The 26,849-nt window shown below is 40.8% G+C and overlaps 1 protein-coding gene across 2 annotated transcripts in view; it reads left to right on the top strand.

The window, feature by feature from the left end:
• Positions 1 to 26,849, top strand: part of CRACD (capping protein inhibiting regulator of actin dynamics) — a 317,185-nt gene that overhangs the window by 118,508 nt on the left and 171,828 nt on the right. The window contains exon 2 of one of the 2 annotated variants that reach the window (XM_081227032.1): positions 13,348 to 13,496. The gene's annotated coding sequence lies outside the window, so the exon portion shown is untranslated. Of the gene's footprint in view, positions 1 to 13,347; positions 13,497 to 26,849 lie in introns of those variants that run through there. The other variant, XM_081227033.1, reaches the window with a different exon arrangement.

Raw genomic sequence — 26,849 nt, 5'->3', positions numbered from 1 at the left:
AACTTGTCTCAAATGCGAAATTGTATTCGATGAGCTGTATGTGAATAATGTGTTTGTAAGTATCAGTCTTGACTTTCAACTACTTACTTGTTTCAGAGGACAATATGAAAGAGCAAGAAATGTGAAGGTAAAATCTGAATGATCCTAAAAGTCCAACAACAGATGAACTGATAAGTAAATTAAGAAATGGAGTAGTAAGCAAGCAAATAAAATGATGATGGTGAAGACAATTTAGTAATATGGAAAAATGCTTATTATAAAACATTAGCTTTAAATATTGAAAAAAGTGGGAATATAGAATCGCATGTCACCTATAATTAAAACTTTTCTTTTAAGGCAGAGCAAAGGCCTTCAAGTACCAGTTTTCAAACTTGAACTGTAAATCTTGCAGTGCTAAGGCCCCATACTCAGAAATTCTGATTTAATAAGTGTATGAGAGTGCCCTGGAATCTGCCTATTTGACAGGCACCTGACGTGATTCTGGTGTGAACAGTCCATCCGCCAGACTTTTTTTTTTTTTAATAAATTTATTTATTTTTGGCTGCGTTGGGTCTTCGTTGCTGCGCGCAGGCTTTGTCTAGTTGCGGCGAGCGGGGGCTACTCTTCGTTGCGGTGCGCGGGCTTCTCACTGTGGTGGCTTCTCTTGTTGCGGAGCCCGGGCTCTAGGTGCGTGGGCTTCAGTAGTTGTGGCACATGAGCTTAGTTGCTCCATGGCATGTGGGATCTTCCCAGACCAGGGCTCAAACCTGTGTCTCCTGCGTTGGCAGGCAGATTCTTAACCACTGCGCCACCAGGGAAGCCCCACCAGACTTTAAAAACACTATCTTAAAAGAACTAAACCAACATAGTTTAGTGGGATTGTGGATAATTTGTTAATGCCTTGATTTTTCTTTTGTGGTGGCTTTTACAGTGAAAAATGGAATTTAAAATTTACTTTATACAGTTTATTAAATTATTAATACCTTTATATCTTAATTTTTTTTGGTAAGCCATGTTGTTTCCATAGAGCTATTTAAAAAACCACGCCAACCTACATTGTACTGATGCAATCGCCTCAGTTGCTAAGGGAAAATAGAAATATGTAGGGCAGCATGTATTATATCTAATTTTTGTGTTAAGAAAAAGGGAAAAAGAGTTGAGGACATACACATGTATATTATATATACAGAGAAGCCCTGGAAAGACATAGAAGAAGCTGAAACCATCCTTACCCACCTTCCTTGAGACCAACGGAATTCAGGAACACAGAAACAGAAAGACTTTGGATCCCTCTCATACTACTGCAGTGGTGTGGATAATTAGTCACAAAACCAGCCTGAGAGCCTAACAACCATTTATCACATGGTTTCTATAGGGAAAAGACCATCAGCATTTTCACAACTGGCTTTACAAGCCAACATATAAAACCAACATATAAAACAGAGACTGGCTTTACAAACTAATATATAAAATCATCTTTTGGGAGGTTAAAGACTACCTATGTTAATGCCACAAAAAAAGGCATTACTGAAACGGGTAAGATTCATCAGGGGCTGGAGTGTGGGTGGATCACTGGAAGTCTATTCCCACTGCTAGAGAGCAAACAAATAGGGAGAAAGTTTCTTTGTAGCTAAATCAGGGAAGATTCTCTACTGTATTCTGAAATCCCATCAAAGGAGACCAAAGCTGAGTTGGGTCAAAAAGTACTTTACAAGATAAAACAAGGTGAAAAAGAGATGGGAAAATGAAAATAGGAGAATTGGAAATTCTGGAGAGCCATCAAGATGTTTACACACTTGAGAACTGTTGTCTTGGAATTATGTCTAAAGTATAAATCATTTTTATCATCTGATCAAGAACCATGGCTGCTTAGCATTAGCTTAAGTAGTAGTACGTACTGTACTCTCAAAAGGATTGTTGGCCATCTCTCTCAAACCTCTACCTTCCATACCTGGTGAACAGGTGAACAAGTTTGTGATCCCATTCTAAGTCTATCCTCTCATGCCTGAACACTAGAGTTTCCTTTAAGAATATAGGAAATAAATAGCCATTTATTCTCCAACCAAATATCAGAGAGATTTCAGTTTATTCCTTAAGATGTGCTTTTGAACAGTTGCCTTTAAGAAGTTACAGATAAAGAAACAGATTAGTTTACTCATCTGTAATTCAAACAACCAGCAGAGGTATTTATCTGGGGAGCTACTTTACTTCAAAGAATTGAATGAGTTCAGTCTATGATGCCCAGGTTCTGTCTGTACTTGCTTTACAAACACAGAGGACTCTTCAACACTTGGCTTGCCACTCCCTGCCATACACATAGAGTAATACTTCCTGGTAGAATCCAGTTAGCTCTGAAGATTGCAAGCTCTTTGCTGGGGGGTATGCGTGTGCTGTGGCTCTGTTGGAAATGGTGACCATGAATCACAGTGGTGGTGAGAATGTTAAATGGAAGGTCCAGAAAAAACCAAGTGTTTTTCTCTGCTGCTCATTGAAAGTAAGGGAGGCTTAGAGTTGAGACTCATCCTAGATATTTGTGAGATGCAAGGACACTGATTTGTCCAAGAGATAATTTGTGATGGGGGATGGTAGATGTTAGGTAATAAAAATAGCTTGGGTAGATTAAATGGGGCCAGGTTTTTGGGTGAGGGAGTCTTGAATGCCAGACTCAGCTAGAAATTTATTCTGAAATAAATAATGGGGAATCATTACATGTTTTGTAGAAAGGGAGTAACTTAATGCAAGCAGAATTTCCTGAATTAATATGACAGTAATGTTTAGGGCATAGCAGAGGCAGACTAACCAAATAATGGGATATTGAGCAAGTCAGGTGTGACTAGATGAGAGCCTGGATTAACAGAGAAAACAGATTAAAGAGGCATCAAGGAAAGAAACAAACAAGATTAAAAAAAAAAAACTAGGCATGGAGAATGACGGAAATGAAAAAGTAAAATGACAGGTGTTAGTCTTAGAAAAACTGTGTAATATTTGCTTTGCTTTGAAGATTTATCAGCAGAAGGGAAAAAGAGTATGTAGAAGGTTAAAAGCAATCAGGAAGACAGTTTTCAAGGAACCTAAAGAAACAGACAAATTCAAGCAGTGATGTCCAGTTGGCGGCATCACGTATTAAGGGCTGTCGATGGGAGGGTGGTGAGTGTCGAGACAAATGTGAATTGAGCACAGACTTGTTTGGGACTCAGAGGTCATTGGTGACTTTCAGAAGTACAATTTGAGTAGAACAGTGAGATCAGGAGTGATTTGCGGGAGGGGGTTAAGGAGAGAACAATGCTGAGACAAATAAAAGATGTAGACCACTTGCCTCTGAAGTTTAACAGTGAAAGGGAAACTATTAATTCATGACCATTAATAGTAGCAGCAACCTTACAGGTCACCCAAACTTGTAGTTTAGCTAAGTGTTTTCTGTGCAGAGGAATAGTAGAAAATTATAAGATCTGGGAAGGGGAAAGGGTGGATTTCAATCCTTGAGCCTGACTCTTGTGGATAGGACATCTGTGAAGATGTTTCCATGTGCTAATGGCTTTAGATTGTTCCCTTTTATATCTCCAACCACACAGCTTTAGGGGTATCTTTTGTACCTGTGCAATTCCTAGAAGTTCTGTTGGGTAAGAGACTGGGAAAGCGAGAGATGAAGGAGCAGAATTTCTGTTCTCCTCCCCGCTAGTGCATGGAGATGAAGGAGAGAGGGAAGGAGGTCATTTATATCAGTTTTTTTGAACTGCACAATGTAATTTCACATCCAGTCAAGACTGGAATATGGCTCTCCTGGCCTGAAGTCCAGATCATTTCTACTGCACCCTGCTGTCAGGTTGGGGGCCTTACAGAGGAAAAGGAGGATGGTATCACTACTCAGGTCCTGCTGTCCACTAAGAGTCACCCAAACTGGTGTCACCACTCCTCTTGCCAATTGCTATTGAGAATGGGCTGAGAATACACTGCTCGAAGTTGTGTCTGCCTGCAAAGCTGAAGCCGCTCAGACAGAAACCTAATTCTACCTGGCCAGACCCAGCATCATGGTTACCAGTCTAGGCAGAAACCTTCCAAGAAATTCAGCTGCAGTTTCTCTGTTACAATCTGTTCTCAAGTGGCAGGTCACAGGCATCATGACTTGCAGAAGTAAATGAATCCTGGAGATGTGATCCTGACACCCAGTCTTCCTGACTGCTGGACTGAGAGCTTGAAATACAGGGAACTGATTCTTAGCACTTGTTTTTTGGGGGCAGACCGCACAGCCAGCAGGGGCTGTGAAACATCCTACACATGGCCGTGGCAAATGGCAAATGTCCACATTTCAGTTTATTCAAAGGAGTTTACCTGGGGATACATACTCTGGGTCCACTGAAGGATCACAGTCAGGCCCTAGGGTATGGTACCAAATATATATGGCCTCATTATTCCTGATTTTGTTCTTGTGTCTGGAAACACCCAGATGTAGTCATTCTTGAATTGCAAACAAACTGTTAACATTTCAAGGGTTCTGCAAAGTTCCTCCTGAGGATGTGACAAAGGAAATGAATAGAGATGGGGAGGGGGTTCAAACCGAAGTGTTCAATGTGGGACGAAAGATGAGTTCTAAATTGCTGCCTACACAGTACAGGGGCTTCCATGAAGCTGATTCGGTGGAGCCAAACTCTTGCTGGGAGGCATATACAGTAACAAAGACCCCAGTCTTTAGTTGCCTTACCTCTTCCTTAAAGCCAGGAAAGGATTACCTGCTTGATAAAAAGAGTGGAGATTGACAGGAGGAGATTGATATGCACCATGTGAAGGCGGTGGTAGAGGTGGTAGAGGTCGTAGTTGTAGATGGCAGTAGGTGATGATGGGGAGGGTGATGGTGGTGGACGTGAGTGTTGTGTGTAGCCCACAGTTGGATGTATGTGCTAGGTGCCCTTTTGTAGTTTCTCCCAAATGTCCATGCCTTCAACTCCTTTTTCTTTGGGAATTACAACTCCTTGGCCTCCATTCTCCAGGGATGACTCCCTGGCACCCATTTTTACACAGTGTTTAACTCTGACTCTCAGGTTATAGTAAATTATACTGACCCCAGTTGGGCCCAATCAGAGTCCAATTTGAATTGGAATTAAGAGATTTTAACCTCAATCTGGGCTGTACTGTTAAAAAGAAGAGATCTAAAAAAGGTGACATGACCCATCTTCTGCCTGCCTTATAGAGTACCAAAAATGACCTGTAGAGAGAAAAACAAATAGTAGATACAAGGAGAGAAGCAGATACAAGAAATGGTCTGTAGGTCCAAGTTTTAAACTTTTTTTCCACAGCCAATCTGTACACTTATCCCAAAAGTTCTGTGTAAATATGTAAGTATAATTATAATAGATTATATTTATAATAACTATAATTTTTCGCTCAAGCTTGCCCAAGTCAGTTTCTGTTACATGCAATAAATGAATCCTGACAAATACAATATGATACTGTATTATGTTAAGATTCCTCACTCCACTTTTAATCTGAAATCTTATTAAGTAGCCAAAGATATCCTCCAAGATTATTAATATTAAATTGCCATCAATGTTTTATCCTTTTAAGGGTTTGTACACCCTAAGAAAAGGAAATGGAAGACAAGTATCATCTCAAGTTATTACCTTTTTGAGGAAGCATTTCCAATTCAGCCTGAGTTAGGGGCCGTAATTGTGGGTTTCCATGGCGTAGAATTGCCACATAAAATGCAGGAGACGCCAATATTGCATCAGATATACCTACACCAAAAATTATTTATTGTTTATCTGAACTTCACATTTAATGGGGCATCCTGTATTTTCCTGGCAACCCTAGATCCATGCAAAGCAGTCCAGGATCAAGAGTTGTGCATGAGAAATTACCAGAAATTAGGTGTTGCTGGAGCATAAACTTTATAGAGTTGGAGTCATTTAGGGAGCAGTGAGGGACAAAGCTATAGAGGAGGGCAGAGGCCAAGTCATAAAGGACCTTTTATTATGATACTTACAACATGGTGGTAATTATTTGATGATTTTTCTGTTTCTCTCAGCTGGGCAAGATGTTCCTCTTCCCTCTTTCCCAACTCTCTAGCACAGAGGTTTCCAAGCTATAAATGAAGATTCGCTTCCTTCAAACAAAAAAATGTTTGTTTATAAGTGTTGAATATATTGAATATCATAAAACATTCATGAAATTGAAATTTTTAAAGGGTGAGATAAAGATAAAATTTTTAAATTTTATTTTATTGATTAACATTTCAAAAAAGTTCCCTTTGCTTTATGAGAGCACAGTAACTGAATATATATCATTTTTTGCTTTGTTTTGTTTTGGTTTAACGCTGTGTGATACATTTGATGGTGTGGTTATGAGTTCATTTTATTTTGATAATGGAGTTTTAACAGCCAAAAAAGATAATTCATAAAGAGGTATTGATCCAAATAGAAGAATGACATCATTGGCTGCACTTAGTTAATCAAAATATATTTTTTTCAATCACATTCAACAACTATGCCAAGATTTTTGTTTCAATTCAGCTAATAATTGTTATTTTCCCATGCCATACAATTATTCTTACAAATTATTATTAAGGTATTACATTTTTATATTTCTAACAAAGAGTTAAAACTCATTAAAATTCATTTGGAAGATTTAGAAAATTCTGTTTCCAAGTTTTTAAAAGTGTGTACACATGAAGGTCTTTACAAGCTACTCGTTCTTTGAGCATCAAGTATTCAAGTATTCATATATTTAAGTATTATTGCTAGCCATTGTCCTAGACTTTGGAGCTAGAACAGTGGACATACAACAGACAAAATTCCTGCCCTCATTCAGTGGGAGAGGGAGATGGACAATAACAGATAAACAAGTGTAGTTAAAATATGTTAGATGATGATAAACATTAAAGAGAAAAATAAAGCAACAAAGGGGGAAGTGTTGGGAGTAGTTGCTGTTTTAGATGGGGGCCAGGGAAGGCCTCATGGGAAAGTGATACTTCAGTAAAAATCTGCAGGAGGTGCAGGAAGGTATCTGGGGAAATATTACAGGCAAAGGGAGCGGCCAGTGCAAAGGCCCTGAGGCAGCCTGTGCCTGGTTTCTTTGAGTCATAGCACTGTTGGGGCTGGAGTGGAGTAAGTAAAGAAGAGGGGAAGAAGAAATGCTGTCAGTGAGGTAATAGTATAATAATAGTATAATGGACCAAGGGGCTTGTAGGCCATTGTAGGGAATTTGACTTTTACTCTGAGACATATGAGAAACCATTAGATGGTTTTGAGCAGATGATTGTTAATAGAATGACTCTGGCTGCTGGGGGCAATGGTGCAGTGAAGGAGTTGGGGGAGTATATGCAGGCAGATCAACGAGGAAGCTGCTGCTGTAATCTGGGAGGGAGATGATGGTAGCTGGGACTAGCCTGGGAGCATCGTAGCTGATGAGAAGTGGTTGTGGTCTTGATGTATTTTAAAGGTATATCAGTTAGTTGTCGGACAAGAAAATTAAGCTTGGGACAATTCGTTGTGGGAAGTGTGAGAAAGAGAGTGTGAATCATCATTTAAGGATGATTCCTGAAGGTGATGACTTCCATCGTTTTCAGCAACAACAAAATCACCTGATGGAAAACTCTCCAAACACCCATTTTCAAAGTATTCTTTTTAGAGTCAATTTCCTTGAAAAGCGGTTATTTATCGCTCATTACTAAAGCATCAACTTTATCAGAAAAGTAAATGACAACTAACTTATCAGGCTGAACTCTATTTAGAAAATCTGGAGGGAAAAAAAAGAATAGACATGTTTTTTTTTCCCCCACCAAAAAACATCTCTTCTGAAGCATACAGCTGACAGTTGCCTTCACTGAAGCAGTCAGGATATTTTAGACCACGTCTACTTGAAAAGAACAAATGTGAGTCAACTTAAAATTTGACAAGTCTTCTTGGTGCAGTGGTGTGAAATAACCAAGGAACCACTGTGTAGTATAAAAGATTTTCATGCTCAATCCCATGTTATGACAAGGTTTTACAATGATTCTACTAAATTAACCGTGCCATTGACATTCGTCGAACTTGGTGCTTTTCCGAAGTCAACCTCCTTTATGTAATAGTTTGCCTCTGAATGATGCAACAAATGCCTTTCACAGCTGGTATTATCTTTTCCTGGACTCCTTTCTTCACTCCATCTATGTCACAGGCTCTCCATAAAACAGTTGTTTTTATTAAAGAAGTCATTTATTATTAGAACGTATATTTCTTCTGCTGTACTTCTTTCGTGGCTTACTAAAAAAATAGTTCTTTATGAATTTCATTATTGAGACAAACATCTGTATTTCATCCAATAGTATGATAAATTTTGCATGTCAAGTAATTTTTAAATATTTATTTCCTCAGATCTCTACCAACGTTTTCTTCACCTATTGACTATGGAGTGAATTTGATTGATTGCCAATTTTCATCTGTGCATTATTTAATTAGTAAATTATTAATACCATTGGTTGATTTTTGTTTATTATTTAAATCATTTTTTACAGAGGCAGGGAGAACAAATATTTCACAGATGATGTGTGGCTTGTCTTTTGTTTAAAAATAATTATTACTGAGTGTTGTATTGAGTATCATAGTGACTTAACATCAGTGAAAAATAGATTTGTATTCACATTTTGTAGACTTAATTGTAAAATGTCTTGCTAATCACACTGGCTATACAGTTTTGTTAGTTGCCCTTTTAAGGCACTTAGAATAAAGTTCACTCCTAATGATAGTGGATGTAAATCAATATTTCAAATACTCGGTATTGGCAGCTTCACATCTTGGGGGCTGATGTCTCATCAAACATCAGGTCAACGTTGTTTTCACCTCATAACGTTGTTGACAAAGAGCTCATATTGGAAATTCTGGAAGCTTTGCGACATCCTTGTGTTTATTTTTGTTTTTCTCTATTTGTTTCTCTGTAAAGAATAAAAGCAAAACTCTTAAAAGTAAAATAGACCTTGTGTCTTTGGGACCAACAATAAGGGAGATGAGGAGACTTATTCTGTCTGAAATCAGTGTTGTAGGGAGAAGATTCTTAGGTCATAGAGTTGGGGTGAGAAGCTTTGGCTCTGCTTTTTGAAGACTGGCTAAAGGGTTAATCAGTGTTTATCTTTTTCAAAGAACCAACTTTTTGCCTTTGTTGATTTTTCTCTACTTATGATTGTTTTCTATCTAGTTCATTTATTTCTGCTCTTATTGTTATTGCTTATTTCCTCTTTCTTCGGATTTATTTCTATGTTCTTTTTCTAATTCCTTGATATGGATATACAAATTATTGGTTTCTGACCTTTTAAAATATAGCTTAGCTGCATTTCACTGCTTTTTATTTGTCATCATTTTATTATTACTTAAGTCAGACTTTTTTCTAATTACCCTTGTGATTTCTTCTTTGACGCATGCTATTTAGATGTGTACTGCTTAATTTTCAAACATTTGAGATTTCTCTGATTAAAGTTTTTGTGTTGATTTCTAGCTTAATTGAAAATGTACTGTAATATATGTCAATTAAACTTTGATTAAGGGGAACAAGTGGGGGGGGATGAGCCTCTTACCCCTTCCTTACACCACAAACAAAAATTAATTTGAGATATATCAGAGGCATAAACATAAAGCTAACACTGTAAAACTTCTTGAAAAAAAAAGTAGGTGAATATCTTTTAGGCTTTGAGGTAGGCAAAGATTTCTTAAAGGATGCCAAAAGCACTAAATGTAAAGAAAAAAATGATAAGTTAAGATTCATCAGCATTAAAAGCTTCTGCTCATCAAAAGACTGTTAGAAATTGAAAAGGCAAACCACAGCCTGGGAGAAAATATAAGTAATACATATACCTGATGCAGACTGGCATCAGAATATCAAATGAACTCTAATAAATCAGTAATTTAAAAAAAAACACAATTTGAAAAAAATGGACTAAAGACTTGAACAGACACTGCACAAAGAAGATATGCACATCAAAACCTCGCACTGGAATGGCACAAACTAGAAGTCTGCCAATACCAAATGTTGATGAGGCTGTGTAAACTGGAACTCTCATGTGTTACTGATGGGAGTATAAAATGATACAGCTATTTTGGGAAAATGGCAGTTTCTTGTAAGGTTAAATATTCACCAACTCTGTAATCTAGCAGTTCTACTCCTAGGTATTTACCCAAGAGGAATGAAAATATATATTCACAGAAAGACTTGTATAAGAATATTTATAACAGCTTTACTCATAATAACCCTAAAATGGAAACCACCAAATATCCATCTATAAGGGAACATATTAAAAAGTTGTGGGGGCTTCCCTGGTGGCGCAGTGGTTGAGGGTCCGCCTGCCGATTCAGGGGACGTGGGTTCGTGCCCCGGTCTGGGAGGATCCCACGTGCCGCGGAGCGGCTGGGCCCGTGAGCCATGGCCGCTGGACCTGCGCGTCCGGAGCCTGTGCTCCGCAATGGGAGAGGCCACAGCAGTGAGAAGCCCGCGTACCGCAAAAAAAAAAAAAAAAAGTTGTGGTATTTTCATACAATGGGCTATTTATTGCTTAGCAATAACGAAGAGTGAACTCTTGAGACACCCAGCAGTGTAGATGAATCTCAGAGACATTATGCCGAGTAAATAAAGCCAGACACAAAAGAGTACATACTATAGCCCATTTTTTTATGAAGTTCAAGAACAGGCAAAACTAATCTGTGGTAATAGTAATGAGAACAGTGCTTGCCTCTGGGATGTGGGGGTCGACTAAAAGGCACCTGAGGGAGCTTTCTGGAGTGATGGAAATGTTCCATATTTGTATTTCGTTGGCGATTACACAGTTGGATTTCTTTATCAAAATGTATAAAATTGTACACTTAAAGCCAGTCTATTTTACTGTGTGTAAATTTTACTTCAATTTAAAAAATGATACTGTTTGTGCAATTTCCTGTGAATCTGTATTACTTCTAAATAATAGGTTCAAAAAAGTACTCTGGTTTCCATTTGCTGAAATTTCTTGAAACTTTTTATGATCCATGTGGTTAATTTCCATAAATGTTAACGTGTGTACCTTAAACACTACGTAATCAGTTGTTGAGTGCAGTATTCTAAATAAACTTACTAAGGTTTAGTTTGTAAATTGTGTTGTTCCGATCTTTTGTGTCCTTACTTTTTTTTTGCTTGTTTTGTGAGTTACTGAGAGATGTGTGTTAAAATATTTTATAATCTTTACAATTTTAAATATATGAATCATAGGTATTTTAAAGACCATATGCCATGACTTTATCTGGGTCACCTCTGGGTCTGTTTTCATTGTCTCTTTTTCTCTTAAGCCTATGTCCTGGTATGCCTAGTATTGTTGATTGAACTCAGGACATTATGTATAACGAATCAGAGAGACTGTGGATGATGGTGTCTTTCTCCAGAGGCTGGCTTTTGCTTCTGATAAGCAGTTAGAGCAAGGCAGACCTCTTTAACGAGGGACTGAACTGATTTGAGGCTCAGTTCCAGTATTTTTAAGGACTTCATCCTAGGATGTAGCCCTTTAAGGGATCCTAACTGAAAGCATGGGTTATTTACCTGGGCTCTTCCTTTTTTGGTGGGCCCTGAAGTCTAATTTTCATTCCTCCAGCATCATGAAACTGTCAAATGCTCTGTTTAACTCCTCAGCCACTTAGCTGCTGTCTTCTGCTTGGGTTATGTCATTTATCAATGAGCGAACGCTTAGAGGGGCAGAATGTTGAGCTTGCTTCTCTGGACTTCCCTTCTCTTTGGAGTCTCCTCAGCCTTGTGAACCTGCCAAAAGCTGGCCTCTAAGCAGCTGCTTTCTGCTTGGCTTCTCAGCAATTTTGCTCTGTGCCTCTTAAAGATCAGTAGATTTCTTGAGAGGAAAAGTAGTATGATGACTTACCACATTTTTATTTCCCTTCTCCCAAGATCTTGTCCTCTCATGTCCTCTCAGGACATCCTCTCATGTCCTGGCTGCCATTGTAGCACTCCAGTATCTTCAAATAGGTTTTTTTGTTTTGTTTTGTTTTTTGGGTTCGCGGGCCTCTCACTGTTGTGGCCTCTCCCGTTGCGGAGCACAGGCTCCGGACACGCAGACTCAGCGGCCATGGCTCACGGGCCCAGCCGCTCCACGGCATGTGGGATCTTCCTGGACCAGGGCACGAACCCGTGTCCCCTGCATCGGCAGGTGGACTCTCAACCACTGCGCCACCAGGGAAGCCCCAAATAGGTTTTAAAAATAATTTTATCTAGCTTTTCTAGCTGTGTTCAGTGGAAGTTGGTCTGATACAAGCTCGTCCCTCATAGCCATGACTGGGAATCCTTCTCTAAGCCCACACTGTGAACTCCTCAAAAGGGCCCAACAGCCATTGTCATCCTGACAATTGAAGTGATTTCTTCCTGTATCATTGCCCCAGAATGTTGTCTTTTTTTCCTGGGCTTTGCAAAGGGCATATTTGAATCTGGGATTGTTTCCTGGACACTTCCCACCTCCTTTCCAGTTAAAATTTACAGTCATTACGTCATGGTTTTCATTCCATATGTTTAGAAGGGATAGTGTGTGCCCTGCCCACAGGGAGCCCATCAACCTAGTTGACACAGTGGTTGGTATTTGAATAAAAAGGTGCTTTATTACCTCTGGGGGAGGAAATAATCTAATGATTACTGCCTTCACTTCTCTGCTAGTTTGACTTTGTGTCTTCTAGCTCCTTGAATTTTAGTTAAATTACCATGAAAAATAAATGCGAGAATTCTGTATATTGGAAGGATGGGAGCCTCAATAGTCATGAATGTGATTCTTTCAGTCCCTTCAAAAGTGGGAACAGTTTATAATAAATGCTTTAAAGGCCCTAGAATAAACTTAGGCTAAGGAATGCAAATTTAATATTACTAAACCTAGGACTTCCCTGGTGGCGCAGTGGTTAAGAATCTGCCTGCCATTGCAGGGGACACGGGTTCAAGCCCTGGTCCGGGAAGATCCCACATACCGTGGAGCAACTAAGCCCGTGCGCCATGACTACTGAGTCTGCGCTCTAGAGCCCACAAGCCACAACTACTGAGCCCGCCTGCCGCAACTTCTGAAGCCCGCACACCTAGAGCCCGTGCTCCACAACAAGAGAAGCCACCGCAGTGAGAAGCCCGCGCACCGCAACAAAGAGTAGCCCCCGCTCGCCGCAAGTAGAGAAAGCCTGTGCGCAGCAACTAAGACCCAATGCAGCCAAATATAATTAAATAATAAATAAATTCATTTTAAAATATATTACTAAACTTAATTGGAAACCTCAAAAAAAAAAAACACCAAAAACAAAAAACCTCTTTTGTAACGACTTCTGCCAAAGAATGGATAAGATTTATTTTAAAGGTGTCCCCAGAGAGAACTGATGATATAAAGCCCTTGATGTTTTGTTTTTTTCTCAACAGTTCACAAGAGCAGTGATTCCCAGGCTTTCTCAACAATGTACTCTATTTCCTGGCACACGTACCACTGAGGGTGAAGTCTCCTTTTTACAAGAAGCAAATTTTGGAGGAGAGCTCTCCAACAAGGAAAGGCCGTGTGGCTATTCAGAGAGGTAAGTCATTTGTTTAGAGGATGGGGAAGGAAGTAGCTTACAAAGAAAATACTAAATAATATTTCATTTTTTGTGAATGGGACTCAAAATGGATAGTACGTTCACTACTAAATAGCAAGTTAAAAGATCCTTGTCACTGATGATCTTCTAATTCTAGATTTAATTCCCAGTCTTTTTACTTACCAGCTGTGTAAACTTGGACAAATCATGTAAATTCTCAGAGCCCCAGTTCTTTCATCTATAAAAGAAAACTTCATATGAAAATGCTTTGCAAATGGGAGAGTGCAATATAAAAGTATAATTGTTATTATTTATTGTTAATGACTGTTATTGGTTGCTGTTGTAAAATTCTATGGAATAGTTGGTGGCCTTGTGTCTCATGGTGCGTTTGGACCGTAGAGCTTAGTACTGTGAATTTGGGGGTTTTGTCCTGAGTGCCGGGAGTGGAAGGCATTCCTCACTTGCCCCCCCGTAAGAACAACATCACACCATTCTTTTTGCTGCAGATATCTGTCACCTACTTTTTGAAAGTTAGGGGGGGAAGGGTGGAAGTTAAGGACAAGATCAAAGGAGAGAAAATAACAACTACCTGTGTTAGTTGTTACCACAAGCATTGTATTAAGTATTGTTTGGTTTAATCCACATACCAAGCCTTGGAAAATGGGTGTTATTCCTATCATGACATTTTTCCTCAAGAGACAGGATTCCTTAGGGAATCACTTAAAAGGAGATAAAAACCGTTTTGGTTTATCGTGATTGGGGAGATATTATTGGATGGAGGGAATTTGAAGTTTTTAATTTTTTCTAATGTTTTTTGATGCACACGTACAGCTTCTATAATTATAAAGTGGCTAATTAAAAATAAATAATGGATTAAAAAAATCTTTGTTGAGCACCTCTTATGAACTAGGTATTGTTCTAGATGCTTGTTCTCATCAATGAACAGAACAGGGTGAAGATCCCTGCCCTCCTGGAGCTTGTTCTATCACAGAGGGAGAAAGATAATAAATAATGCATGCGATAGAGAATTAAATAAATTACTAGGCTATTAGAAGTCAGTAAGAATATGGAAAAAAGAAAAAAGTAGAGCCAAGTAAAGGGAATTGGGAATATGCTGGGTGTGTGGGAGGACAGATTGCAGGGTTAAATGGAGTGGCAGGGTCTGCCTTATTGAGGAATGACAGGAATTTGGGGGTTAGCCCTGGTGTGTTCCCAGCAGAGGTGCAGCTGATGCAAAGCCCCTAAGGAGGGAACATGGTCAGATGTTACAGGCACAGCCAGGAGGCCAGTGAGCTAGAGTAGAGTGTGTGGGAAGGAGAGTAGCAATGTCAGCTCCAGAGGAAATAAAGTCATTTCCTTGGTTTAGATACATAAGAAAAGTTACCTTGTTTTCTTCTTGTCTATCTGGTTTATTCTAAGTGTCTTTCCTCAGCAATTAAAATACACACACATACAATAAGTAAATTACACTTCCACCACTGTATTACTTTCCTAGTGTTGCTGTAACAAAATACCACAAACCGGGTGGCTTAAAAAACCAGAAATTTATTGTCTCACATTTCTGCAGGCTAGAAGTCCAAAAGCACGGTAGGGCCATGCTCCTTCAGAGACATGTAGGGGAGCATCCTTCCTGGCCTCTTTGGAGCTTGTGGTGATGGCTGGCATTGGTTGCCATTCCTTGGCCTGCAGCTGCATCACTCCAGTCTCTCCGTCCACAGTCATCCTCCCTATGTGTTTGTGTCTCCCTATGTGAGATTCTCCCTATGGTTTGTGTCTTCCCTTGGCTGTCCTTCCTCTTATAAGGACGCCAGACATACTGGATTAAGGGTCTAACCTACTCCAGTGTGACTTCATCTTAACTATGACATCTGCAATCACCCTATTTCCAAGTAAGGTCACATTCTGAGGTACTGGGGGGTTAGGAATTCAATGCATCTTTTGGGGGGACACATTCAACCATAACGGCACCTTAAATAATAAATAATAGGCATTACTATTACCATCTTGAAAGTGGAGAAACAGGCTTCAAAAGCTTAAATGACTTGCCCAAGGTCAGAGTCAGTAAGCAGAAGAGCCTGGTCAGTGTGATTTTATCACGGGCTTTATCAGTGAGATTTTATCATGGCGTGGCAGTGATGTCAGGATGGAGGTGACAGGGAATTGCTCAGCTTAAGACAGGAGTTACACACATACAACATTGCAGTCCTCATCCATGCTGCTTAAATAAGATAGCCCAAAATTGACGCTCTACCTCAGCATTGCTGTCAGAGGGAAAATAGATGCCACTGCATTACCCACTCTCCATTTTGCATTTCATTCATAGCATGACAAACATAGGAAACAGATGCTTTTTCCCTCTTTTAGGATTTTTTCCAGAAAAATAATGCTACAACTTCTGTGGCATGTAGAACATTTTGTGACAGGACCACATGTTTTTTTCTCACACAACATAGGGAAAAAATAAGACTCTCTGAGTCAGTTGGCATATTGCAATAGAATTAGGGGATTTTGAAAGCATTTAATATATTTTGCTTCCTCATTATATTTAAACATTTCTTCTTGATATGCAGCTTATCTAGCCATTTGTGAGCCTGAAATCAATATTAGAACCTTATTTTAGACTTAGCCTTGAGGGATACACCAAGAAAAGGAAGGATACACCAAAACAGAACTGAACACTTTTCCGTGAGTCACAGGGAGGAGTGACATTGTTACAGAACCAAACCTGGGTCCACTCACCCTCCCGCAACAAAGTCAACTACTGACACTGGGTTGTGGTGAAGGAAGGTACAGCATTTATTGCAGGGCACCAGGCAAGGAGAACAGGCAGCTCATGCTTCAAAGACCCGAAATCCCTGATGGCTTTTAGGGAAGGGGTTTTAAAGGCAGTGTGAGGGAGGGGGCTTCAGGGTGCATATCAGCTCATGGACAATTCTCCGATTGGTTGGTATCAAGGTGAAGTCTCAAGCTTCATCAGCCTTCTGGTTTCAACCAGTCTAGGGCCTATGCGCTTGTGGTCATAGTTTTCATCTGGTAGGGGCTGCTTCCTGTAAAAACAACTTAGGAATGTGTGTCAGGCCTTTATCTATATCTTTCAAGGAACTGGGAGTTTGGTGATTCTGCGATATGTTGGATTTATAGTCTAAATTGTTACCAGTTTCCTGGCCCAACAGCTATTATTTGTTTCTGCGTCTTCACATTTCATAATCATTAACTCTTGAGCCAGCCTTTAGAGACCCAAGGGAGGCCTGGAAGACTAAAGCAAAAGCCTTTTACTTCAAAGGACAGACAGAGGGGGGCTTGTATACAGTTTCAGTCTCCCCTTTTCTTTGATACTCCTCAGTCTTAAGGGGAACAGGTTCAGGAAAAGACAGGAAGTAAAGTTTTGGATAGAGAGGTTAATCATAAACTCAGCAGAGGAGTTTTAGGGGGACTCTGTTTCAACATCCCTGGGCCAGGCTGAATGCATGAAGCTATCGAAGGCAGGAGTCCCAGAAGAATGTCTAAACCTTGGTCAACGAAACCAAACACTCAAAGCTAAGCGTTAGGTCTAGGAGATGAGACCGAGCCATGGTTGGAAAAAATGTCGTAAGGGCAAAACCAGAAAGATTAAAGCTACATCAAGAAGTAGAGCAGGAGACCAACTGAGTGGTTTAGAAAATTGGTTGGGTGACGGTTTGGGAGGCCTGTTAGTCCGTGGCCCTGACTGCATGGCATAGGGCACAAGGCAGAAGGTGTTGGGTAAGACTGGGCAGTCCCATACCTGCTTTTCCTAAATGTGATTGTTAGCCATTTTTTTTGTTGTTGTTACATAATCTTGCAGTTTCTTTTCAAGTTCCCTTCTATTTACCTCTATTCTCAATATTTTTATTCCTCCTAAGTTCTTGGGCTTTTCTTTCCACTTAACAGCTGACCGCTTTTGATCTGTGTGTGGAAGCATATGTTCTTCTTAGTGTCAAAAAGAAGGGGAAAAAAAAACTGCGTTTCTTCCAAAGATGCTTCTGTTCTTTGTTAAAATCAATTTTCTTTGATTGTAAAAGTGTGTGGAGAGAGCAAGTTCTTTGTAATTTGGTACTGAATTGAAATGGCCCATAGTCTTTGTCTGATGTCACCACCACAGAAGGGCATTCCCCAGAGCAAGGCTGGGTCACACGGGCCGGCAGGGGGCGCAGGGGCTAGTGAACACAGGTGCACCCCATCCACTTGTGATTCTCCAGCCACACCGGTCACTGCTGCTGATGGTACAGGGCCAAGCAAGTCGGGTAGTGGGTTGGAATTACTTCTGTGCAACAGACATTCTGGGAAAACACTAGACTTTCTGTAAGAAAAACCAAAAGGTGACAAATATTTGAACCTAGAGACCTATTTAATCCCTCTTTTCACTATGGAAGGAAATAAAATCCTCCCTATTTCCAGGTAGATTGTTGAGCAATGAGAAATAGTTAGGCCATTAATTAGAAAACATCTCATTATAAAATATTTTTTTTTATTCAGGTGAAATGCACACAATGTAAAATTAACCACTTTCAAGTGAACTATTCAGTGGCGCTTAGTACATTCACCATATTGTACACCACCACCTCTGTCTCGTCCCCAAACGTGTTCATGACCCCCAAATAAAACACCACACCCAGGAACAGATGTATATTTATAACTGATTCAATTCGTTATAAAGCAGAGACTAATTTAAAAAATTAAAAAAAAAAACTCACATGACAGAAAAAAAAAAAACAAACACACCCATTAAGCAGTTACTCCACGTTTCTCCCTCTCCTCAACCCTTGGAAACCACCAGTCTCCTTTCTGTTTCTATGAGTTTACCTATTCTAGCTATTTCATGTAAATGGAATCTTACGATACATGACTTTCTGTGTCTGGTAAAACATGTATTTTAAATTACAAGACATTTATTTTTCCTGTCTGCTCTTAGCATTACACTGGGAGAGCTGGGGTGCTATGGGAGAATTCACCTCTCTCTACTTAGGACCTAAGAAAACCTCTTCAGGAATATCTGCTTCACTTTGGTTGCTGGTGAGCTTCTCTTCATGAGACAAGTAACAGTTCAGAATTAAGCTACTTAATTTGCAAGGATATGAAGAATTCGACTTTACCTTATTTCATTTATATCCTCAATCCCCTCCAGCATCCTTTCCCCTCCACCGCGCCCCACCACCTCCAATTTATGTCTTGTCTAGCAGTCTGGACACCAATTTATCCCATTATCCAAATGAACCTGTAATTGATATTGTGGCATCGGGATACTAGAGATTATATGGCTGGCCTAAACAACAAAGCATAGTCTCCCCTCAGGGAGTAAAATGATACCAGCCGTTGAAGACGAAAATTTGAGAAATACTTTACACTCTCCTCTCTTAGGGAGGCTGCTCATCCTCCCTCCTCCCTTCTCTTCCTGATGAAATAGAGGCTGTTGGGGGAGGGCTTTGGGATGCAGACAGCAGAGGCTTGTAATTAGATTCCTCTCTCCATCTGCCAGAGGTAACCCAAGATGAGTTGCACAGATGAAGCTGGCAGAGAAATGGGGAACTGGATGGCAAACAAGGTCCTAAGGGGACGAAAATCCTAGCTAAATCCTTTTGTGGGAGCAAAAGAGCCTGCTGATCTAATAATGCAGAATCCAAGAAATAATTGGTGTAGTGCTAGTGGTTTAGTGAATGCAAGTTTCTTTTCCGTAGACCCCCTGGGAGGGTTATTAACATGCTCTGTGGGATGACAGTTAAATATGGGACAAATTATGACTTGTCTCCCTCAGTTGGTGATTATCATGTACTGTTTTCTGTGCTAGGTAAAATTGAATCATCAACTGTCTGCTCTGAAATATCTCTTCCAGGAGCCTGAAAATACCGCTTTAGAGTAACTGATGGCTTAGACAGTGTACAGCAGTGACTGGAATACGGTGGGGCATTTTTGTTGATTCCCCTCCCTTCTCTCCCTCCCTCTCTCCCTCCCTTGCTCCCTCCTTCTCTCCTCTCTCCCCATCTCCCTCCCTTCATTAACATGTATGGAACTTGTTATGCACCAGACCTTGTGCTAAGGGCTAAGGATATGAAATTAGACCCTGCCACCCAGGAGATCCTGGTCACCCCCTCCTTCCTCTTTTCTCTCCATTGCCTTCTGTTCTTCTGCTATTACAGAGAACTCTAAGCAGTTGTATATTTGTCTGTCACCTATGGTAGGAAGTAGCTTCTAAAGGCCAGAGTCCTTCCTGCCTTTGAGCCTTTGAATCTAGCATTGCCCTAGCAGAACTTTATTGAATTGACTTCAGATATGTAAACAGATAACCGGATAAAATGCTATGAGTGATATTTGAGAGAGTTTTTGCACAGAGTGCCTGGAAGCACAAAGGGCAGAGTAAACAACTGCCAAAGGGAACCAGAGGGCCTCCCAGAGGTGTCATTGGAGCTGTCTTGAAAGATGAGAAGGTGTTTGCCAGACAAACAAGGGGGGCACACAGTCTCCAGAGGTCACACCTATGTGAATATGTTTCTTGGGAGGGGCTCTTTGATCCTCTAAATCCTGCCCTTTCCTTCTTTAATGAAATTTCAGGAAATAAATGATTCTGCTTGATTTGCTTTGGATATAGCCCTGGGACAGAATAGGCATCTTTCCAGAAAGTGACAGGCTTGTTTCTTCTAGGGACTAAAGCCCCTCCCCCACCAAAATAAAGCTCTGCTGACTTCCTCACCCCTAAAACGCCACTTGCTTTAATCTTACTTTTCCTTATTGAAATAAGTTTTAAAAATTCAAAATTTCATTTCCTTAAACGAGTTCGAGTTGGAGCCAAGATTTCACTTCCATGAGCCTCTCACCATTGTAGCAAACGTGTACAGGATGGCCGCAACTCCTCTTCAGCAGAGGCTTACAAAGAACCGACGGGGAGACAGTTTCTGCTCCCAAAGAGCCTAAAATGCACGCCAAACAGGAAGCTAACATCAGCACAGAAATGCGCCTTCTCTACCGTTTACTATTAAAGCAAAGTCTTCCATGCACGCAGAATTGACATTGAAACTTTTTGAAATAGATGACTGTAATCCTGAACTGAAGTTTAGAAGTTTAGAGGCCCAGGGAACACTGAGGAGAGCTATACTTACCACCAGAAGATTTACCAGAAAAAGGAAAAAGCACCTTTAGTCTAAACTTGACTGGCATATATATATATATATATATATATATATATATATATATTTGTGTGTGTGTGTGTGTGTGTGTGTGTGTGGTATGCGGGCCTCTCACTGTTGTGGCCTCTCCCGTTGCGGAGCACAGGCTTCAGACGTACAGGCTCAGCGGCCATGGCTGACGGGCCCAGCCACTCCGCGGCATGTGGGATCTTCCCGGGCCAGAGCGCAAACCTGTGTCCCCTGCATCGGCAGGCGGACTCTCAACCACTGCGCCACCAGGGAAGCCCTGACTGGCATATATTTTAAGAAGCCTCAGAGAGCCCTTCCCATGTGGAAAAATACCCCCCAAAGGAACATTTAAGACAGACTTAAATTTTATGTTAAGCATTTGGTTATATATACTCAAGTCTTTTTTTTTTAAATTAATTAATTAATTTTTTTGCTGTGTTGGGTCTTCGTTTCTGTGCGAGGGCTTTCTCTAGTTGTGGCAAGTGGGGGCCTCTCACTATCGCGGCCTCTCTTGTTGCGGAGCACAGGCTCCAGACGCGCAGGCTCAGTAGTTGTGGCTTATGGGCCTAGTTGCTCCGCGGCATGTGGGATCCTCCCAGACCAGGGCTTGAACCCATGTCCCCTGCATTAGCAGGCAGGTTCTCAACCACTGCGCCACCAGGGAAGCCCCGCAAGTCTTTTAAGAACCTCTATCACTTTTTTTTTCATTTATTTGTGATAAATTTTGGTGTTTTGTGGGACTTTAGAATTTCCTAGAACTAGAACCCCGATGTATAATTCTGATTATTGCACAGATAAGGATGTGGCTTAGCTAGGCTTGTCTTGCCTTCCCCATGTCGTTCTTGAGTTGGGTAGTGCCTGTAACAGCTAAGGGTGCTTACCCCGGCTACCCCTCTTCTCTCTTGCTCTTCCTGTCATCAGCCTAGCTGTCCTTAAAGGACTTCACATTCATATGCCAGATCTTCCATACTCCATTCTCTGACAGCTCCCCCTCTTTCCAGAAGTGGTTCTTTTTTTTGTCCTCCAAACATCCACAGCAGCTCACTGCACCGTCATCCCTTCCTCCACCCATACACACGCAAAACCTAACATTTTCTACCTGGTTTATAATTTTTTGGTAAATATCTCATACCCCCTACTAGATGACACTTACTGTGGAGTCAGTGATATTTTCTTTTTTTTTTTTTTTTTTTTTTTTGCTGTACGCGGGCCTCTCACTGCTGTGGCCTCTCCCGTTGCGGAGCACAGGCTCCGGACACACAGGCTCCGCGGCCATGGCTCGCGGGCCCAGCCGCTGCGCGGCATGTGGGATCTTCCGGGATAGGGGCACGAACCCGTGTCCCCTGCATCGGCAGGCGGACTCTCAACCACTGCGCCACCAGGGAAGCCCTCTTTTTTTTTTTATATATATATTTATTTTTTTTGGCTGTGCTGGGTCTTAGTTGCAGCACAAGGGATCTTCACTGAGGCATGGGGGCTTCGTAGTTGTGGTGTGTGGACTTCTTAGTTGCGGCATGTGAACTCCTAGTTGCGGCATGCATGCGGGATCTAGTTCCCCAACCAGGGATCGAACCCGGGCCCCCTGCATTGGGAGCATGGAATCTTACCCACTGGACCACGAGGGAAGTCTCAGTGATATTTTCTTTATGTCTTTATATCTCATCCCTTCCTCCCTCATCCCAATACGTATCTCAACGTAAAGCCATAACAGACACTTGGTAATAATTCACTGAATGGAGACAGTGGATGGAATTTCACTCTCACTATATGTATCCAAGAATGTCTGCATCCCTTCCAGATGCCATCATCCAGAGCATAAATCCTTAAACCATTATTTCCTAAAATAGGTTCCGTGAACAGTTATTTTCAAGAATGTTTAAAAAATAATCCTTAAAATGTCTATGGTTAAATACTTTGGGAAATTCTCAACAAAGTTAAACAGGATTCCTGTTGTAAGACTTCTCTAATTGTAAGCATTGAGGAGTTATAGTTTCAGAAGTCGAAAGTAAGGCAGCAGGGCTGTGTTCCTTCTGTCTGCTGGAGGGGAGAATCCCTTTCCTTGCCGTTTCTAGCTTTTAGAGACCTCCTGGCTTCCTTGGCTTGTGGCCCCTTCCTCCATCTTCAAAGCTGGCCACGTAGCATAAGGATGGAAAATTTTTCTCTTCTTCCCTTCTAGGTCTTTGGCTAGTCTAATAATTAAATTGCCATAAGACAGACGAACAGGAGAAAAACAAATTTAATTTTGTATATATGAGAGTCCCATAAAAATATGAGACTCGGGCTTCCCTGGTGGCGCGGTGGTTGGGAGTCCGCCTGCCGATGCAGGGGACGAGGGTTCGTGCCCCGGTCTGGGAAGATCCCGCATGCCGTGGAGCGGCTGGGCCCGTGGGCCATGGCCGCTGAGCCTGCGCGTCCGGAGTGTGTGCTCCGCAGCGGGAGAGCCACAGCGGTGAGAGGCCCGCGTACCGCAAAAAAAAAAAAAAAAAAAAAAAAATGAGACTCAAGTCACCAAAGTAGGAAGCTTTTATACCTCTTAGACAAAGAAACAATAAATTTGTGAAGAATTGACAAAACAAAGTGGTTTGGGCTTGGAATAGTAAGTTAGTGAAGAAGTCACAAGGCTTGTTTGTACAGCCTTCTTGGCCCTGAATTCCCTATATCTGGTGATAAGGATGCCTTCCATCCTCTGGTGCAGGGAAGGTACCTTTCACATGGGAGATTTATTTCCCACTTTTAGGGGGGACACAGGAGGGTCAAAGTGTCCTTCTTGTACTGGCTGTTTCCCAAGTAACTTTAATTCTAAATAATCAGTGTGTCAAAATGACATATTTTAGGGTGACATATTCTGCTTGCCTTCAGTAGTATGTTCCAATCTCTCTCCCTCTCTGACCTCTGCTTCTGTTATCACATCTCTTCCTGTGACTCCTGACACTCTTGCCTCCTTCTTATAAGGGTGCTTGTGATTGCATTAGGCCCACCTGGAAAATCCAGGATAATCTTCCCATTGCAACACCCTTAACTTAATCACCTCTGCAAAATTCCGTTGCATGGAAGGTAACATATTCACAGGTTCCGGGGATTAGAAAGTGACCATCTCTGGGGGCCGTTATTCTACCTACCCCGGGACATGTGTCTGCAGCACTGCAGCACTTAGGGGAATAAGCCTTTTATTCCCCAGCAGAGAACTGGGTGGAATACCCACCACCACGTATAACATTACTTCTAAGGGAAAGTGAATTCTGAGTTGTGGTACAAAACAAATTCACATCTGCAATACACAACCATGGATTAAACTGTGAACTCTTTGCATAGTAACCTCAGCAGTTATAACAATAAAGATCACTGATGGCCTTCCTGCACCCAAATCTGGTTACACTCTTCTCTCGCAGTCCCAGGTATATAGCCCTTGTTTTCAGAGTACATCAGACAAATTTTATGATACAACTGCCCACTAGCATCATTTTTCACTTCAGAGTTTTTCAAGACCTTTTAAACTATATATAAATACAAACCTATTATACATCATTTGTAATGAGTTTACTCTTTGTTCAGGAGGCTATAGTCTGCTGGTACTCTTACTTTTAAACATGTCCTGCCCACTGCCCTGTAGACTTCAGCAACGTCTATCCAATACTGTAGTCACTAAGTAGGGCATGATGCAAGTGTTAAAATAGAAACATGGTCTATGAGAAGGTTAAGAATGTTTGAAGACTTGTGGGAAGAGTTGACCATGAGGACAAGTGGAAAAATGAAACTAGAGATGAAAAGAAAGCTGGCCAAGGGATAGAGTTATGAACTGAAGTCTAACATGTGTCATGCTTTAAAAGACTTTGGGGAAAAAAATCCATAAACGTTGTCCTGGGCAGAGGAAACCAAGTTATCAAAGGAAGATGTTTGATTGCAAATAAGTAGAATGAGAATACTTTTGCCTAGTCTCAAAAATATGAACTTTTTCTTGCAAACTACAGGCATGAAAGGTCTTCAAAATTCCACACAGAATTATAATCTCAGTCATTAAAAGGGAGCAGTGTAAGGCTGACTAATGTCAGCCTCCCCTCACCCCTCACAGACAACACTGTCTCATAAGCCAGTGAGTTCCTCCAGGGCAGGGACAATGTCTGATTAATCTTTGAGTCCCCAGCCCTCACACGTAATGTGGCATATTGTCATAATGTTTGTTGCTCACCAAGTAAAACGGTTGCAGAGTTAGTCCCTTCCTGCATATTGATTCATTTTGAGGAAATTATGTTTTAAAAAACTGACACAGAAGGGGTGTATGAGAAAAGAAAAAGAGTATGGTATGTTGAGATTTTCAAAGGACATGTCTAGAGATTTTCTTCACTCCCAAACTGTTAATTTCACTACAGTTATACTAAAATTTTCCATCAAAAAACATATGCACTATCAATAGAGAACAACAAAAGTATATTGAGATTCCAATGTTGATTCTAAGTTATAGAATCATTTTTCAACTAAATTGCATATTGTTACTTGTTGTATGCCACGGTTGTATACATAATCTCAAAAATCACTTGCAGGTAATCAAATTGGCAAGTACTTAATCAAAGAATGCTCATAGGCTACTTTTAGAAGATTAGGAAGAAGAGTTTTCTTTTGTTTGTATTCCAATACTGGAGCATTCTCTATCCTGCCTCTGTTGAGATTATAAATTTGCCGAGGACAGAATACGATTTATGCCTCTTTTTTCTATCCCCAATTTGTGTAGTTCAATTGTGTGGGCTTCATGGGCCCTCAGTAAGTAGCAGAGGACTTGGATTAAATGGGAAAATATACCAATATGAGCACTGTAAAAGTCAGTGTGGGTAGGCATAAAATGATTAGAAACACATTTTCATGTACAGTGAACTATATTGATATATTTTCCCAACTCTTCACTAGTTTCACATTCGGTTGGGTAGATTGTAAAACACAGATCCACAGGCAGTAATTTGCAGTATGCAGTGGCAATAGATCCTATAAAAGAAAACATGTATCTGATTCCGGGCCAGTGGAACACAGGACATTTATAAGTCAGCCCCAGGAAACTGAATTCAAAAGCAATATTGTGGGGACTTCCCTGGTGGTGCAGCGGTTAAGAATCCGCCTGCCAGTGCAGGGGACATGGGTTTGAGCCCTGGTCTGGGAAGATCCCACATGCCGTGGAGCAACTAAGCCCGTGCACCTCAACTACTGAGCCTGCACTCTAGTACCTGCAAGCCACAACTACTGAGCCCTCGTGCCACAACTACTGAAGCCCGCGCGTCTGGAACCCATGCTCCGCAACAGGAGAAGCCACTGCAGTGAGAAGCCTGTGCCCACCAATGAAGACACAACGCAGCCAAAAATAAATAAAATAAATAAATTTTTAAAAAAAGCAATATTGTGGCATTCACAGCAATGTGACAGGGGTAACAAAGAAAAATGTAGTGAAGCTTCAAAAATCCAGTTCTTCAGTAATGACGGAATTTAAGTTTACCACTAACAGAGTAATGAAGCTAAGGAAGCAGCTAAGAGATACATAAAAGGAATCAAAATTGAATAAAGAACTGTTAATATTATGGCTTATGTTTCAGAGATAAGCAAAATGAAAAGTAAAACCATGCGAAATAGGGATAGTTCTCTGAAAGTGGTTTGACCTCCTCCTATGGTTTGACCCTCTTGGATAGACCTAGACAAGTCTAAATAGAGAGATGACATTTAAGTTGAGACTAATTGTCATATCAGTAAATTCAGTAACCATAAGAGAGGGATGGAAGTAATAACTTTAGACACTTGTGTTGTAATGTTGATAAAAGGTGTAAGAGGTGACTGGTGGTCCAGTGGTTAAGACTCCGCACTCCCAATGCAGGGGACCCAGGTTCGATTCCTGGTCAAGGAACTATATCCCACATGCGTGCTGCAACTAATAGTCCACGTGCTGCAACTAAAGGTCCCGCATGCCGCAACAAAGATCCCACGTGCCGCAACTAAGACCCGGCACAGCCAAATTAAATAAATAAATAAATATTTTTAAAAATGGTGTAAGAGAAATATTCAGTTTCATCTTTCTATTTGAGATTTTTTGTGGGTGATGTGGGTCATGAAAAGGGTATTTTGAGTTTAAGAAAATACTTCATACTGTGATGGAGAAGTAGGTAGAATATATAACTTGCTTAATGCAGCCACTGTGCCAGGATATGGGAGTTTCAAGGCATAGAAGGGAGCATAG

This window comes from Mesoplodon bidens (genome assembly GCF_964165515.1).
Source record: "Mesoplodon bidens genome assembly, chromosome: 1".
In the NCBI taxonomy this organism is placed as follows: Eukaryota; Metazoa; Chordata; class Mammalia; order Artiodactyla; family Ziphiidae; genus Mesoplodon; species Mesoplodon bidens.
This window is presented reverse-complemented; position numbering and strand designations above follow the sequence as displayed.